Consider the following 16543-nt stretch of genomic DNA (forward strand, 5'->3'; position numbering starts at 1 on the left):
TAAGAATCTCCATTCTGACTGGTGGTACTCTAGCTCTTTTTTATATTTGATCCTAGCCTACAAAATCTCCCTGGATTAGCGTTTGTATGTGTAAGCTGTTATTTGTTTGTTTGTTTTTGCTTTTGTTTCTGTTTTGTTCTGTTTTGATTTTGAATTTCCTTGGGATTTCTCTTTGAATATCTGGTAGCGTACTGGGATTCTTCTGTCAGGTCTTTCCAGAGACTTCTGTCCTAATGGATTCAGTAATTATGTGTCTTATACATGTATGTGTTTCCTAGACTTAGTATTTGTTTAATCCAACACTCGGACATTAGTTTGGGGCATGAACAGTCTTCTATAAACCCCTCTATTGCCGGGACAAGCAACCCTAAAAGTTTGGACTACCATGAGGAAACAAAGAAACACCATGCAGACAAAGGAGCAGGAAAAAAACTCCACAAGACCAAATAAATGAAGAGGAAATACGAAAAATGCCTGAAAAAGAATTCAGAGTAATGATAGTAAAAATGATACAAAATCTCGATAACAAAATAGAGAAAGTACAAGAAACAGTTCATAAGAACTCAGAAAACAAACAGCAATGGATAACAAAATAACTGAAATTAAGAACACTCTAGATGGTATAACCAGCAGAATGACTGAGGCTGAAGAACGAACAAGTGAGTTGGAAGATAGAATGGGAGAAATAAACGCCACAGAGCAGGAAAACGAAAAAAGAATAAAAAGAATAGAAGACAGTCTCAGAGACCTCAGTGATAACATTAAGTGCACCAACATTCGAATTATAGGCATCCCAGAAGAAGACAAACAAAAGAAAAGGTCTGAGAAAATATTTGAAGAGGTTATAGTGGAAAACTTCCCCAACATGGGAAAGGAATTAATTAACAAAGTTCAAGAAGCACGGAGAGTCCCATACAGAATAAACCCAAGCAGAAATACACCAAGGCACATATTAATCAAGCTAATGACAATTAAACACAAAGAAAAACTATTAAAAGCAGCAAGAGAAAAGCAACAAATAACATATAAAGGAAAATCCATAAGGATAACAGCTGACCTCTCTATAGAAACTCTGCAGGCCAGAAGGGAATGGCAGGATATACTGAAAGTCCTGAAAGAGAGAAACCTACAGCCAAGAAGACTCTACCCAGCAAGAATCTCATTCAGATTTGAGGGAGAAATCAAAAGCTTTCCAGACAAGCAAAAGTTAAGAGAATTCAGCACCACCAAACCAGCCTTACAACAAGTGCTAAAGGAACTTCTCTAAGTAGGAAACACAAGAAAAGGAAAACACCTACAAATACAAACCCAAAATAATTAAGAAAATGGTAATTGGAACACAAATGTCAATATTCACCTTAAATGTAAATGGATTAAATACTCAAACCAAAAGACACAGGCAGGCTGAATGGAACAAAAACAAGACCCTTCTATATGCTGCCTACAAAAAAACCCACTTCAGACCAAGGGACACATATAGACTGAAAGGAAAGGGATGGAAAAAGATATTCCATGAAAATGGAAATCAAAAGAAAGCTGGCATAGCACTACTCATATCAGACAAATTAGACTTTAAAGTAAAGACTATTACAAGAGACAAGGAAGGACACTGTATAATGATCAAGGAATCCATCCAAGAAGAACATATCACAATGGAAAATATCTATACACCCAACACAGGAACACCTCAATACATAAGGAGAATGCTAACAGCCATAAAATGGGAAATCGACAGTAACACAATAACAGTGGGAGACTTGATCACCCCACGTACATCAATGGACAGATCATCCAAACAGAAAATAAAGACACACAAGCTTTAAGTGACACATTAGACCATCTCAACTTAATGGATATTTATAGCATATTCCATCCAAAAATGACAGAATACACTTTCTTCTCAAGTGCACACACAACATTTTCTAGGAGAGATCACTTCTTGGGTCACAAATCAAACCTCAGCAAATTCAAGAAAATTGAAATCATATCATGCATCTTCTCAGACCACAACACCATGAGACTAGATATCAATGACAGGAAAAAACTGCAAAAAATACAAACACATGGAGGCTAAACAATTCACTATTAAACAACCAAGAAATCATTAAAGAAATCAAGGAGGAAATCAAAAAAAAATCTAGAAACAAATGACAGTGAAAACACAACAACCCAAAACCTATGGGATGCAGCAAAAGCAGTTCTAAGAGGGAAGTTTATAGCAATACAGTTCTACCTTAAGAAACAAGAAAAATATCAAATAAACAACCTATCCTTACACCTAAAACAATTAGAGAAAGAAGAATAAAGAAACCTCAAAGTGAGCAGAAGGAAAGAAATTGTAAAGATCAGATCAGAAATAAATGAAAAATAATGGAAGGAAACAAATTGCAAAAATTAATGAAACTAATATGTGTTTCTTGAGAAGATAAACAAAATTGATAAACCATTAGCCAGACTTATCAAGTAAAAAAGGGAGAAGATGCAAATCAACAGAATTAGAATTGAAAAGGGAGAAGTAACAGACACTGCAGAAATAAAAAGATCATGAGAGACTACTACAAGCAACTATATGCCAATAAATTCGATAACCTGGAAGAAATGGATACATTCTTAGAAAAATACAAGCTTCCAAGACTGAACCAGGAGGAAATAGAAACCATGAACAGACCAATCACAAGTATGGAAATTGAGGCTGTGATTAACAATCTCTCAACAAAAAAGAGCCCAGGGCCAGATGGAATCATGGGCGAATTCTATCAAACATTTAGAGAAGAGCTAACACCTATCCTTCTCAAATTCTTCCAGAGTATAGCAGAAGGAGGAACACCCCCAAACTCATTCTACAAGGCCACCATCATCCTGATACCAAAACCAGGCAAAGATGTCACAAAAAAAGAAAATTACAGACCAATACCACTGATGAATATAGATGCAAAAATCCTCAACAAAATACTAGCTAACAGAATCCAACAGCACATTAAAAAGATCATACACCATGATCAAGTGGGGTTTATCCCTGGGATGCAAGGATTCTTCAATATACACAAATCAATCAATGTGATACATCATATCAACAAATTGAAGGACAAAAACCATATGATCATCTCAATAGATGCAGAAAAAGCTTTTGACAAAGTTCAACATCCATTTATGATAAAAACTCTCCAGAAAATGGGCATAGAAGGAAATTACCTCAAAATAATGAAAGCTATATATGAGAAACAAAATCCAACATCATTCTACATGGGGAAAAACTGAAAGAATTCCCTCTAAGAACAGGAACAAGACAAGGGTGTCCACTCTCACCATTATTATTCAACATAATTTTGGAAGTTTTAGCCACAGCAATCAGAGAAGAAAAAGAAATAAAAGGAATCCAAATTGGAAAAGAAGTAAAATTGTCACTCTTTGCAGGTGACATTATATTTTACATAGAAAACCCGAAAGACTCTACCAGAAAACTGCTAGCACTAATTGATGAGTTTAATAAAGTAGCAGGATAGAAAATTAATGCGCAGAAATCTCTTGCACTACTACACACTAACAACAAAAGAGCAGAAAGAGAAATTAAGGAAACTCTCCCATTCACCATTGCAACAAAAAGAATCAAATACTTAGGAATAAACCTGCCTAAGAAGGCAAAAGATCTGTATGCAGAAATCTTTAAGACATTGGTGAAAGAAATCAAAGATGACACAAACAGATGGAGGGACATAACATGTTCCTGGATTGGAAGAATCAACATCGTGAAAATGTCTGTACTACCCAAAGCAATTTACAGATTCAATGCAATCCTGATCAAATTACCAATGGCATTTTTCACAGAACTAGAGCAGGAAACCTTACGATTTGTATGGAAATGCAACAGACCCCAAATAGCCAAAGCAATCTTGAGAAGGAAAGACGGAGTTGGTGGAATTAGGCTTCCTGACTTCAAACTATACTACAAGTCCATAGTGAACAAGAGTGTATGGTATTGGCAGAAAAATAGAAAGGAAGATCAATGGAACAGAATAGACATCTCAGAGGTAATCCCAAACACATATGGGCACCTTATCTTTGACAAAGGAGGCAAGAATATACAATGGAAAAAAGACAGCCTCTTCAATAAGTGGTGCTGGGAAAATTGGGCAGCTACATGGAAAAGAATGCAATTAGAACACTTCCTAACACCATACACAAAAGTAAACTCAAAATGGATTAAAGACCTACATGTAAGGCCAGACACTATCAAACTCCTAGAGGAAAACATAGACAGAACACTCTATGACATCCATCAAAGCAAGATCCTCTTTGACCCACCTCCTAGAATAACAGAAATAAAATCAAGAATAAACAAATGGGACCTCAGGAAACTTAAAATCTTTTGCACAGCCAAAGAAACCATAAACAAGACAAGAAGGCAACCCTCAGAATGGGAGAAAACAGTTGCCATCGAAGCAACGGACAAAGGATTAACCTCCAAAATATACAAGCAGCTCATGCAGCTTCATACCAAAAAAGCAAATAACCCAATCCACAAATGGGCAGAAGACCTAAATAGACATTTCTCCAAAGAAGACATGCAGATGGCCAACAAACACATGAAAAGATGCTCAACATCACTCATCATCAGAGAAATGCAAGTCAAAGCCACTTGAGGTATCACCTCACACCAGTCAGAATGACCATCATCAAAAATCTAGAAACAAAAAATGCTAGAGAGGATGTAGAGAAAAGGGAACTCTCTTGCACTGTTGGTGGGAATGTAAGTTGGCACAGCCACTATGGAAAACAGTTTGGAGGTTCCTTAAAAAAATAAAAATAGAACTACCATATGACCCAGTAATCCCACTATTGGGCATATACCCAGAGAAAACCATAATCCAAAAAGAAACATCTACCATAATGTTCATTGCAGCACTATTTACAATAGCCAGGACATGGAAGCAGCTTAAATGCCCATCAACAAATGAATGGATGAAGAAGATGTGGCATATATATACAATGGAATATTACTCAGCTATAAAAGAGAATGAGATGGAGCTCTATGTAATGAGGTTGATAGACCTAGAGTCTGTGACACAGAGTAAAGTAAGCCAGAAAGAGAAAAACAAACATTGCTTGCTAACTCATATATACGAAATCTAAAAAAAAGAAAAAAAAATGGTAGTGATGAACCCAGTGACAAGACAAGAATAAGGATGCAGATGCAGAGAATGGACTGGAGGACATGAGGTTGGGGGGGGAGGGGGTGAAGGGGAAGCTGGGATGAAGTGATAAAGTAGCATAGACATATATATTCTACCAAGTGTAAAATAGATAGCCATTGGGAAGTTGCTATATAAGAAAGTGAGATCAACTCGATGATGCATGATGCCTTAGAAGGCCGGGATGGGGAGGGAGGGAGGGAGTCATGGGAGGAAGGGGATATGGTGATATATATATAAATAGAACTGAGTGAGTCTGGTGTACCTCAAAAACTGGTCAGCCATGAGACGAAGTGAGAGAGTAGCACAGACATATATATACTACCAACTGTAAAATAGTCAGTGGGAAGTTGTTGTATAACAAAGGGATTCCAACTCGAGGATGGAAGATGCCTTAGAGGACTGGGGCGGGGAGGGTGGGGGGGACTCGAGGACGGGGAGTCAAGGAAGGGAGGGAATACGGGGATATGTGTATAAAAACAGATGATTGAACCTGGTGTAACCCCCCCAAAAAAAAAACAAACAAAACAAAACTGGTCAGCCATATAGATCTAGATCTTGAACTTCCAAACTTGAGGTTCAAATAACCCTAACTCTAGCCCTAGTCCCAGCGCTACCAATAACACTAATGTTAACCTTAACCCTAACATTGGCTTCTATCCTAGCGCTAGGTTTAGCCTCAGACCTTATCTTAACCTTAACCATAACCTTAACTTCAAACACATACCTAACTCTAAGCCTAAGTCTAGCCCTAAGCCTAATTTTAAATATGTCACAATGAGATGGTTAGAGTTCAACGTGTGAGAAGGGGCCAATTTTCCTTAAAAAAGGATTCCAAATAATGGACGGATATTCCTATGTCTAGGAGATGGAATTTAATTCCCTTCCCCTTATGTGTAGGTTTGACTTAGTAACTCAATTCCAGAGAGTATGGAAAGAGGAAAATAGCAAATTTACAGTGGAGAAACTTGGTGGGAGAAAGCTTACCCAAATGATCAAAGTTAACATCACCAGCAATGGCATGTTGCTATCACGTATTCCTCATGTGTGATTAAAAGGGGACTATACTTCTGTGGAATTCTTCCGCCAAGCTCATAACTCAAATATAATCATAATAAAGTACCATGCAAACCCAAATTTAAGGACCTTCTACAAAATACGTCATTAGTACTCTTCAAGGTGGAGTCTAAAGTTTATGAGAAAAAAAGGAAAGACTGGAACAATGTTACAGATCAGAGGAGGCTAAAGAAATATGGTGACTAAATATAATGTGGTGTACTGGATAGAATCCTGAAACAGAAAAAGGACATCAGTGAAAAAATTGTGAAACCTAAATAAAACCTATACTTTACTTAACAACATTGCACCAAGGTTAATTTCATAGTTTTGACAAATGTACCCTAGCTATGAAAGATGCTAACTTTAGGGGTAACTGCATGAAGGGAACACTTTGTACTATCTGTGCAACTTTTCTATGAATCTAAAATTGTTCCCCACAAAATGTTAAGGGAATTATTAAGCTTTTATACCTATTAATTATAATTGTAATTATTATATAATTATAGAATATATATTATATATTTCACATATTATTAGTTATCTATATATAATATAATATATTTTATTATATTAGTATCATATATAATTACTATTATTAATATATAAATTATTATATATTATTAATATATAAAAATATATATTATATTTACAATAATAATATGTCATGTATTAATATATTTAATTTTAATGTATATAGAACATATTTACATATCAATTTAATATATATTAATAATTTTAATAATATAATATTATTAATTATATATAATTAATTTAGTAATTATTAATAATTAATTATTAATATAGTGATTATTATTGGCTATTGATATGTTAATAAATATATAATTGATATATTATTAGTATATAATATGTTAATATATGTCAATGTGTTAATATATATAGAACGTTGTTTTAATGTTAACATATTAATATATTAATAGAATTATATATATTAATTATAGCTATTAATAACTGTGTAAGAGAGTAACTACAGAGATCAAATTGATGAATAACTGCTCTTTTGTATACATAAAATCTAAAACTAGAAACAATGACTGAATTATAAATTCACTGCTGTGCATCTAATGGAATAACTATTTCAAGCAATATCATTAAAAGAAAGTTTAATATTTTCACAAATATTATCATGGATTAACACTTTTCTTTACATAAATCATATAGTAAAGGAACAAAACAAACCAGGGGAGGGAAGGAAAATAATGTAGATCTTTTAGAATGTATTTGAACTTAAATGACTACCAGATTAAAACAGGAAGATGTAGGTATAGGTGAACATGGTAATTCCATAGCAATTACAAATCAAAAACTGACAGTAGACACAAAAACCAGAGAAAAAGGAATGCAAGTATCCCATTAAAGAAAATGATCAAATCACAGTGAAGAAGCTCAAAGAAAAAGAAAAGAACAGAGAAGATTTACAAAACGACCAGAAAACAAGTAATAAAATCACAATAAGTACGTACCTATTAATAATCATTTTAAATGTAAATAGAGTAAATGTTCCAATCAAAAGATTTAGGGTGCCTGTATTTCAAAAAAGACCGATCTATATGCTGCTTGCCATTGACTTACTTCAGAGCTAAAGAGATGGAAAAAATGTTTCATGCAAATGGAAACAACAGGAAAGCTGGGGTTGCAATACTCACATCAAACAGAAGAATCAAAATAGCCTTTAAAATAAAGTCTGAAACAAAAGCCAAATGATTGTATTATATAATGATAAAAAGATCAATACTAAAAGAGGATATAGCATTTGTTAACATACATGCACCGAACATAAGAGGACCTAAATATATACAGCAAATATTAACAGACATAGAAAAAGAAATTGATAGTAATGGAATAACAGCAGAGGACTTTAACACCCCACTCACATGAATGGACAGATAATTCAGACAGAAAATCAGTAGGGAAATTGTGGTCTTAAACCACAATTAAACCTGGACTTGATAGCTGTAGAACATTCCATCCAAAACAGCAGAACATTCTTTTCAAGTGCACAAGATTTCAATTTCAAGATTGAAATTATATCTTTTTTTTTACCACAACAGTATACAACTAGAAATTAATTACAAAAAAAAATAGAAAAAACAAACACATGGAGACTAAACAACACGCTACTTTGAAACCAACGGGTCAATGAAGAAATCAAAGAGGAAATCAGAAAATAACTTGAGACAAATGTAAATAAGGCCAAACCTCCCAAAACCTATGGGACGCAGCAAAGGCTGTATTTAGAGGGAAGATTATAGGAATTCAGGCCTTCTCAAGAAACAAGAAAAATGTCAAATAAACAACCTATCCTACCCTTTATGGACATTAGAGAGAAAAAAAAAGTTAAAAATAAAGATCAGAGAGGAAAGAAATGAGAGAGACCAAAAATTTGATAGAAAAGATCAAGGAAACTAAGAGCTAGGTTTTTGTAAAGATACCCATAACTCATATGCCAGGCTCATCAAGAAAAAACGAGAAAGGACACAAATGAACAAAATAAGAAATGAAAGAAGAGAAATTATAACCGATATCACAGAGCTTAAAATATCCTAGACAATACTACAAACAGCTATGTGCCAACAAATCAGACCGTGAGAAAAAATGGATAAATTTCTAGAAACATACAATCTTCCAAGACTGAATCAGGAAGAAAGAGACAACTTGAACAGACTGATCACTAGTAGTGTAATTGAAATAGTAATCAAAACACTCCCATGAAACAAAAGTCCAGGACTAGATGGCTTCACAGGGAATTCTATCAAACAACGTAAATTGTAATGTCAATCAGTGCAGCCACTATGCAGAAGGGTATGGAGATTCCTCAAAAAATTTAAAACATAACTACCATATGATCCAGCAATTTCATTCCTGGGCATTTACCTGAAGAAAACAAAAAACACTAATTCAAAAAGTTATGTGCACCTCTATGTTCATTGCAGCAGTATTTACAATAGCTGAGATATGGAAGCAACCTAAGTGCCCACCAATAGATGAATGAATAAAGAAGTTGTGGTATGTGTGTGTATATATATATATATATATATATATATATATATATATATATATTGCAATTCCACACATAATGCAACAACATGGATGGACCTAGGGGGTATTATGCTAAGTGAAATAAGTCAAAGAGAGAAAGACAATAGTTTATGCTCTCATTTATACATGGAATCTAAAAAACAAACATCACAAAATAGAAACACGGTTATAGGTACAGAGAACAAAGAGCTGGTTGCCAGAGGGGAAGAGGGTTGGGAAAGGGGAGAACTAGGTGAGGGTACAAACTTCCAGTTGCAAAAAAAAAGTCATAGGTATGAAATGTACACTGGGGGAAATACAGTTAATAACTAGGTGATATCTCTGTATGGTGACAGGTTGTAACTAGACTTATCATTGAGATCATTTTGAAATATGCAGATGTATCAAAACACTGTTTCGTGTAACAGGAACTAACATAGTGTTCAGGTCAACTCATACTTCAAGAAACAAACATTAAAATCTCATAGAAAAAGAGATCAGATTTGCAATTACCAGAGGTGGGCAGTGGGTGGAGGGGGAGTTGGATGAAGGCAGTTAATAGGTACAAACTTCCAGTTACAAGATAAGTAAGTAGTATGGATGTAATTATAATATGATAAATATAATTAACACTGCTGCATATTGTATATGAAAGTTATTAAGAGAGCAGTCTTAAGAGGGACTTCCCTGGTGGCACTGTGGTTAAGAATCCACTTGCCAATGCAGGGGACACAGGTTCAATGCCCGCTCCAGGCTCCATGAAGATCCCACATGCTGTGGAGCAACTAAGCCCATGCACCAAAACTACTGAACATGTGCTCTAGAGCTCGTGAGCCACAGCTATTGAGCCCATGTGCCACAACCACTGAAGCCTGCAAGCCTAGAGCCCATGCTCTGCAGCAAGAGAAGCCCCCGCAAAAAGAAGCCCGCGCACTGCAACGAAGAGTAGCCCACGCTCACTGCGACTAGAGAAAGCCTGTGCGCAATAACGAAGACCCAAAGCAGTCAATAAATAAATAAATAAATAAATAAATAAATAAATAAATGTATTTTAAAAAAGAGAGAGAGTAGTCTTGAGTTCTCATCACAAAGGAAAAAATTATCTATTTGTTTAGTTATTATCTATAATATATGAGGTTATGGATGGTCACTAAAATTTATGGTCATCATTTCATGATGTATGTAAATCAAACCATTATGTTGTACAGCTTAAACTTATACAGTGCTGTATGTCAACTATATCCCAATAAAACTGGAAGAAAAAAAGGAAAAAATGGATGGAACTCTAAAAAAAGAAAAAAGAAAGATGGGTTATGCCTGGAATTCAATACATAAAAATAAAAAGAAATAAATTATTTGGGCAGAGATATCTATGGTATATAATTTCAAGTCTAGTGTTCAATAGTAAGTTATAAGACGTGAAAAGAAACATAAAATGTGTTCATACTAGGGTGAAAATAAAACAATAGAAATTGTCTTTAAGTATTCTCAGATATTGTATTTTTCAAACAAAGAATTCAAAGCAGCCTTAAGGGACACCGTCGAGTGGATCAACAATATGCAATATAGTGGTCCCAGGAGAAGAGGCAGAGAAAGGGACAGAAAGTTTATTCAAAGAAATAATACCCAGCAAATTTGTCCTTCAGAACTGGAAGGAGAGAGAGAGTTTTCCAGAGAAGCAAAAGCTGAAGGAGTTCATCACCACTCGATCAGTCTTACAAGAAATGTTCAAGGGAGCTCTACAAGCTGAAATGAAGAGATGCTAACTAGTAAAAGGAAAATACACCAAAGTATAAAACAACTCCCTGGGACAGGTAAGTATACAGTTAAATTCAGAGTACTCTGATGTTGTAACGGTGGTGAGTAAGGCATTTATATAACATATCCCTTAAAACTCATATAGTATATCAATTATAATTCCAGTGTTAGGCCAAAAGATAAAAGTATTAAAAATAACTATAACTACAAAAGAACTAAGGGAGCCATGTTTGAAGAATTAGATGAAAATATAAGTCAACAGAGAAACTCAATAAAGAGCTACAAATTGTGAAATAAGAAAGCAAATATAAATTCTGAAATTGAAAACTACAATAAAGAAAATGAAAAATTGGTTAGAGGGGTTCAACAGTATATTTGAGATGGAAGAAGGAAGAATCCGTAAACTTGAAGGTAGATTAATAGATTTTAATGTAAAAACAAAGAGAAAAGATTTGGAGGAGAGTGAGTTATGGCCCCCATTAAGTACAACAGCATGTGTGGAGTGAGTCTCAGAAACAAGGGAGAGAAAGGAGAGGAAAAAAAAATAACTGTAGGCATAATGGCTGAAAACTTACCAAATTTGATGGGAAACATTACAGATTTAGTGAATACCTCTAGTAAAATGAAAGCAAGCAGATCCACTTTAAGACACATCAGAGTCAAAGTGTGGAAAATCCAAGGAAAAATCTTCAAAATGGCAAGAGAGAAACTTTCTCCATGTATGAGGGGACCACAGTAAGATTAGTCACTGACTTCCAATCAGAAACAGTAGAGGGAAGGCTGTGAGGTGACATATTCAGAGAGCTGAAAGAAATAAAACTGTCAATCAAGGATTCAATGTCTAGAAATCCTATCCTCCAAAAAAGAAAGCAAAATAAAAATATTCCCAGATAAACAAAGACCGGGAGAATTGGCTGTTAGAAGTCCAACTTACAGCAATTACTGAAGGAAGACTTCTGAACTGAAAAAACAAAAACAAAAACAAAAAACTTGCTTCCTAGATTTGAAAATGCTGGAATCATTTGTTAAAAGATGTGTTTATCTGTACAGAATGTTCCAAAAGTTTTTGTCCAGTTTATTGATTTCAGAAGCAAGGATGCTGCAAACATGAAAAATTTACTCTGGAGGTTTCACTATTTCAATATGATTTATATTTCATAGCTTTGAAAAATTTGAATAACTATTGATTTAATGTTTAAGTCCCTGCAGCTGAATAGAGTGAAAATTAATTTTTTTTAATTTCTTAAATATTTTGAAACTCACATAGCTAAAGAAGTATGCGAGAAGTTTAAATTCTGTATCTGGGCTAATGCAATGCAGAAACACACTTTGTGTAAACCTTAGAGCTACAGACAAGGGCATCCTGTGAATACAAATTCCTGAGATTCACTGAAATTCCAGGGACAACTCCAGAATTGTAAAAGGTATTGATGGGGGTCAAGTAGAAATCTCAAAGGAACCAAGTATTATCTGAGTTCCAGGTGGAATGAATCAAAGCTTAACTAAGTCTATGTCTAGCAGGATGAGGAGGAAGTTGGGGAAGGCTCAGAGAAGGTAGATGAATGGAGCTGTGGGGCTGGAAGGTTGGGGAGGGGCCAGGGTCCAGGCTTCTCCTCTAATACTCCCTCCCCACCCTCAGGAGCCCTTTGTGACCAGACCACAGCTCTGTGATGTGGGCCTAGGACTTTAGTCCCCAAGTACACACTCTGTGCTCAGTTGCCTGAGAGCAGCAGTGTGATTCACAGGATGGAGAATCTTCTCTTTTCCCTGAAAAGCACTTTTGATACTTGGCTGAACTCTAGTTCCACTTCTTGGGCAACTGACATCATCCTTGCCTTGCTGTGTGGACTGGGGCTCTTTTTCCTGTTACTTCCCTACCTTCCCTCCCTACCTCCCTACCGCCTCCTAGGAAACATGGAAACATCAGGAAGGTTAGGAACATTTGTCCCAGGACCACGAGCACATGACTCCCTCTTCTTTTCTATTATTATTTCCACTTCTCTGAATCAACTAGAGAGACTCCTGTGATGGGAAAGAATAGGACACCTATTGTCAAGAAAGAACAGAACATCTCCCCTCTATGGACAAGCCAGCCTGGGCAGGGACAGAGGAAACACTAGGATTTCCATCCAAAAATCTCAGACCATTTGTCCAGGTGTGGCCGAGGACTCCAGGGCAAGTCCCAAACTCAGTGACCAGAGGCCCAGGACTGGACACTGAGTTCAATCTCAGCCAGAGGACAGGCCCCTGAGCACTGGGTCACCAGCCACGAACAGGGGTCTTGGATGAGGGCTGATCTGCTGGCAGTGCTGAGGCCATGAGAGCCTCGTGCGGGGGCTGGAGGGGGGCCCTGGCTTCCAGAAGCAGAGACCAACCTGATGGAGCTCACATTGTAACAGAGCACTGCATGGGCAGCCCTTAGCTCTGGCCATTGCTGCTCCTTGTTCCGCTGCACCCAGGTACCAGGCAATGGTTGCTGGGAGACTATTAATGCAGGAGGGTTAAAGCTTGTTAGAGGTCCTGCTCAGCCACTGCTCAGTGCCATAGTGGGCCCCTCCCCCAGCAAGCAACTCTCAATGAACAGCTGTTACTTGGCAGATTCAGCCAATGGTCCCCAGGGAGGTGGTCTTCAGGGGGAGAGCGAGGTAAGAGGAGACCACGGCCTGCTCCACCCGGGCCCTATAGCTCACCCGGCCACCTGCGAGGTGAGCTGGGCTGCCCAGCAAACAGGCTGGGTGTTGTGTCCAGCATGGTTCTAGAGCCCTTGCCAAAGCCACCCCCTGGCCAGGCCCAGGCCTGGAGGCGACAGGGAACCTCTCCCCTCTCCCCGCCTCTGTGACCTGATGGCAGCGGCTGTCTGCCTGGCACCCAAGCTGCAGGATCTGACCCCGCCATTTGGGTGGCCTGAGGAACCTGAGGGACAGTTGTGTCCTGGGTACCCAGCTCCCTCAGCAGTGACAGGGGGTAGGTTGTGGGGACCTGGCCCTGAGGGAGCTGCCAACTGAGATCTGCCTCTCCAGCCAGGACCTGGACCTTGGAGGCTGAGAGTTGTGCCTTGGGACCTTGCCCTTTCTTGTCAGAACAGAGAATACCATTTGTCTGTTGGAGATTTATAGGAACATCTTACCTGACCATGACCTGAGTTTAACAACAAAGGATCTGACACCAAGAAGTCTGCAACCACTAACCACATCCCTCCCTCACTTTTCTTGTAAGTAGGCTTTGCTGAAAGCTTTCAGGGAGTTTGGGGTTTTTCAGGCATGAGCCACCCACCTTGCATGGCACTGCAGTAAAACTTTCTCTGTTCCGAACTGCAATGTTCTGGTATTGTTGGGCCTCACTGGGTGATGGGTACACGAACTGTTGTTTTGGTAATGAAATGAGCCCATAGGTCTGAGAATGTGTGCTTCTTGAGCAGATGAACAGTGATGAAAGAAATCCAGGGTGAATCTCACTTTGGAAATCCTTCTTTATGTTCTTCAAAGAGGAAAACAGACAATATTTTTATCTGCTTTAAAAATGAGTGAAAGGAAACAAAAAATATGGAACTCTATTAGTTAAATGTAGAAAGTCATACTATATATGGACAGAGTGTCTGATGCTTCTTTAGACAGGGCACAGTGAGAATAGGGTCCCAGGTCCTCATTTTTTTCTCTCTCGCAGCATCAAATTGAGCTGAGGGTGAGAAGCAGGCACAGAAAGAAAAATGGATCTTTGAAAGGGAAGTTCTGCCGTTCAGCCCTGTGTGCCCCAAGCGTGTGCCCACCTCTCCCGGCCCTGAGGGCCCAGCTCTATGGGCTCCAGTGGCAGGGCCTGTCCCTCAGGAAACAGAACCCCAGGGAGGCTCCTGGGAAGGAGAGCAGAACCCAGATACATCCCAGATTTCAGGTGCAGAGTGAAGCCACGAGGGGCCTGGAAAAGGGTGAGGCCCAGCAGAGGCATGTGGGCTGCAATGGACCCAAAGCTCCTGGACTGGGAGGTGGGACCTCCAGGTCTGACCACGGACAAGTTGCATAGCTTTACCGAGATACCTCCGTGAGGTGAGCCCTGCCCACTCTCTCCCACAGTGAGGTTGTGAGCGCAGCAAGGGGTAATGGATAAGGAAGCACTTTGTAAATGAGAAACCCTTTCATGAGCTTGGCCATCACTGTCAGGGACCATATGGACCTGGAAGCTGGTGCTTGGCCTCCAAACTCCCAATGGTGTCCCCTAAAGGGACCCTGCACTCAGCCTCCTGTTAAGACCCCTAGGCGCCTGCCTTCCCCACCATGACCCAGTCTGCTGATTTCCAGCTTGCAGAGATTGCCTGGAGGAGCTGGAGGAGTTCGAGGCGCTTCTGGACCTCATGGCACTTCTGCAAAGGTAAAGAATCTTCTCCTCCTCTCCTGGGTTCTTCTTCCTCCCAGAGCCTATGATGTCACCCAGGGCTGCAGGCAGCCTGGGGCTGAGCTGGGAGGGGAGCCCTGGGGGCAGGGTATGGCTAAAGCCCTGGGGATAGGGACCGCAGGAGCACTGTGAAGTCAGCATGGGGGCCCTGGAGGGCGGTGGGCTGAAGGTGTCCACCCCTGCCTGGCCGGCCCAGCCCTCCTGGCTGCAGCTTGTGCCTCGTGTCTCCTGCAGCCACATGGGGAGGCTCCCGGACAAGGGCCGCTTTCATCAGCTCTCCTGTCAAGAATCCCAGCAAGGTGTGCAAAGCAGCGGCCACTGCAGCCCACCAGCCATGCAGGGGAGAGACAGCTCCTCTGACTGAGTGGCCTCTATCTCGGGCCTCCACTCTTTCTCTAGGCTCAGTGACCTCCTCAGGTTCTGGTCATAAACACTTATCCCTGAGAACCTCTCATCCACCTGAGTCTTTCCTTCCCCTGGATGGCCTTTCACCCCGGCCACTGGCTCTTTCCCCTTCCCCGCCATGCCCCCCAGATGCAGGGCCCTGCCCTTCACCTCTCTAAGCCTCCTCTGCCCCACCCCCACCAGGCTCCATGCTGAGCCTCACTCAGGGTGACTCCACGACACTCCCCCTGGGCACCATCCCACCCACCTCATCTCCACGCTCCCCTCCAAGACCGGCCATCTCAGGCCTTGTCCGTTCAAGCTGTCCCACTTCAGCCCCATCTCGGGGGCAGGTGGCTGCAAAATCCTGGAGCCCTGCCACCTTGACACACTTCGAGTCCTGGCAAGAGCACCTTCTCCACCACCCACCAGAGGCCTCGTTTTTGAGAGACCCCACAAACAGGCAGGGAGAGCCTGGTAGCCTCTCTTTTGCCAACCCAGAGGTGCACAAGCTGCTGGAGATACTCATCACCAAGAGGGTAGAACTGAAGCTTTGGAAGGAGAAGGAAAAGGAGGAGGAGTCAGGCTACCACCTTAATTCTTTGGGGAAGAGCATCAAATCTCTGGGTGACAAGCAGGACACCTTGGGTCATCAACACTTCTGGAGCATAAACAGCAAACCAGAACAGCTGCTTGGTCCCAGGAAGCCCGCATACCCTGACACTTTGGGG

Source organism: Hippopotamus amphibius, chromosome 2 (genome assembly GCF_030028045.1).
Source record: "Hippopotamus amphibius kiboko isolate mHipAmp2 chromosome 2, mHipAmp2.hap2, whole genome shotgun sequence".
NCBI classification, from domain to species: Eukaryota; Metazoa; Chordata; class Mammalia; order Artiodactyla; family Hippopotamidae; genus Hippopotamus; species Hippopotamus amphibius.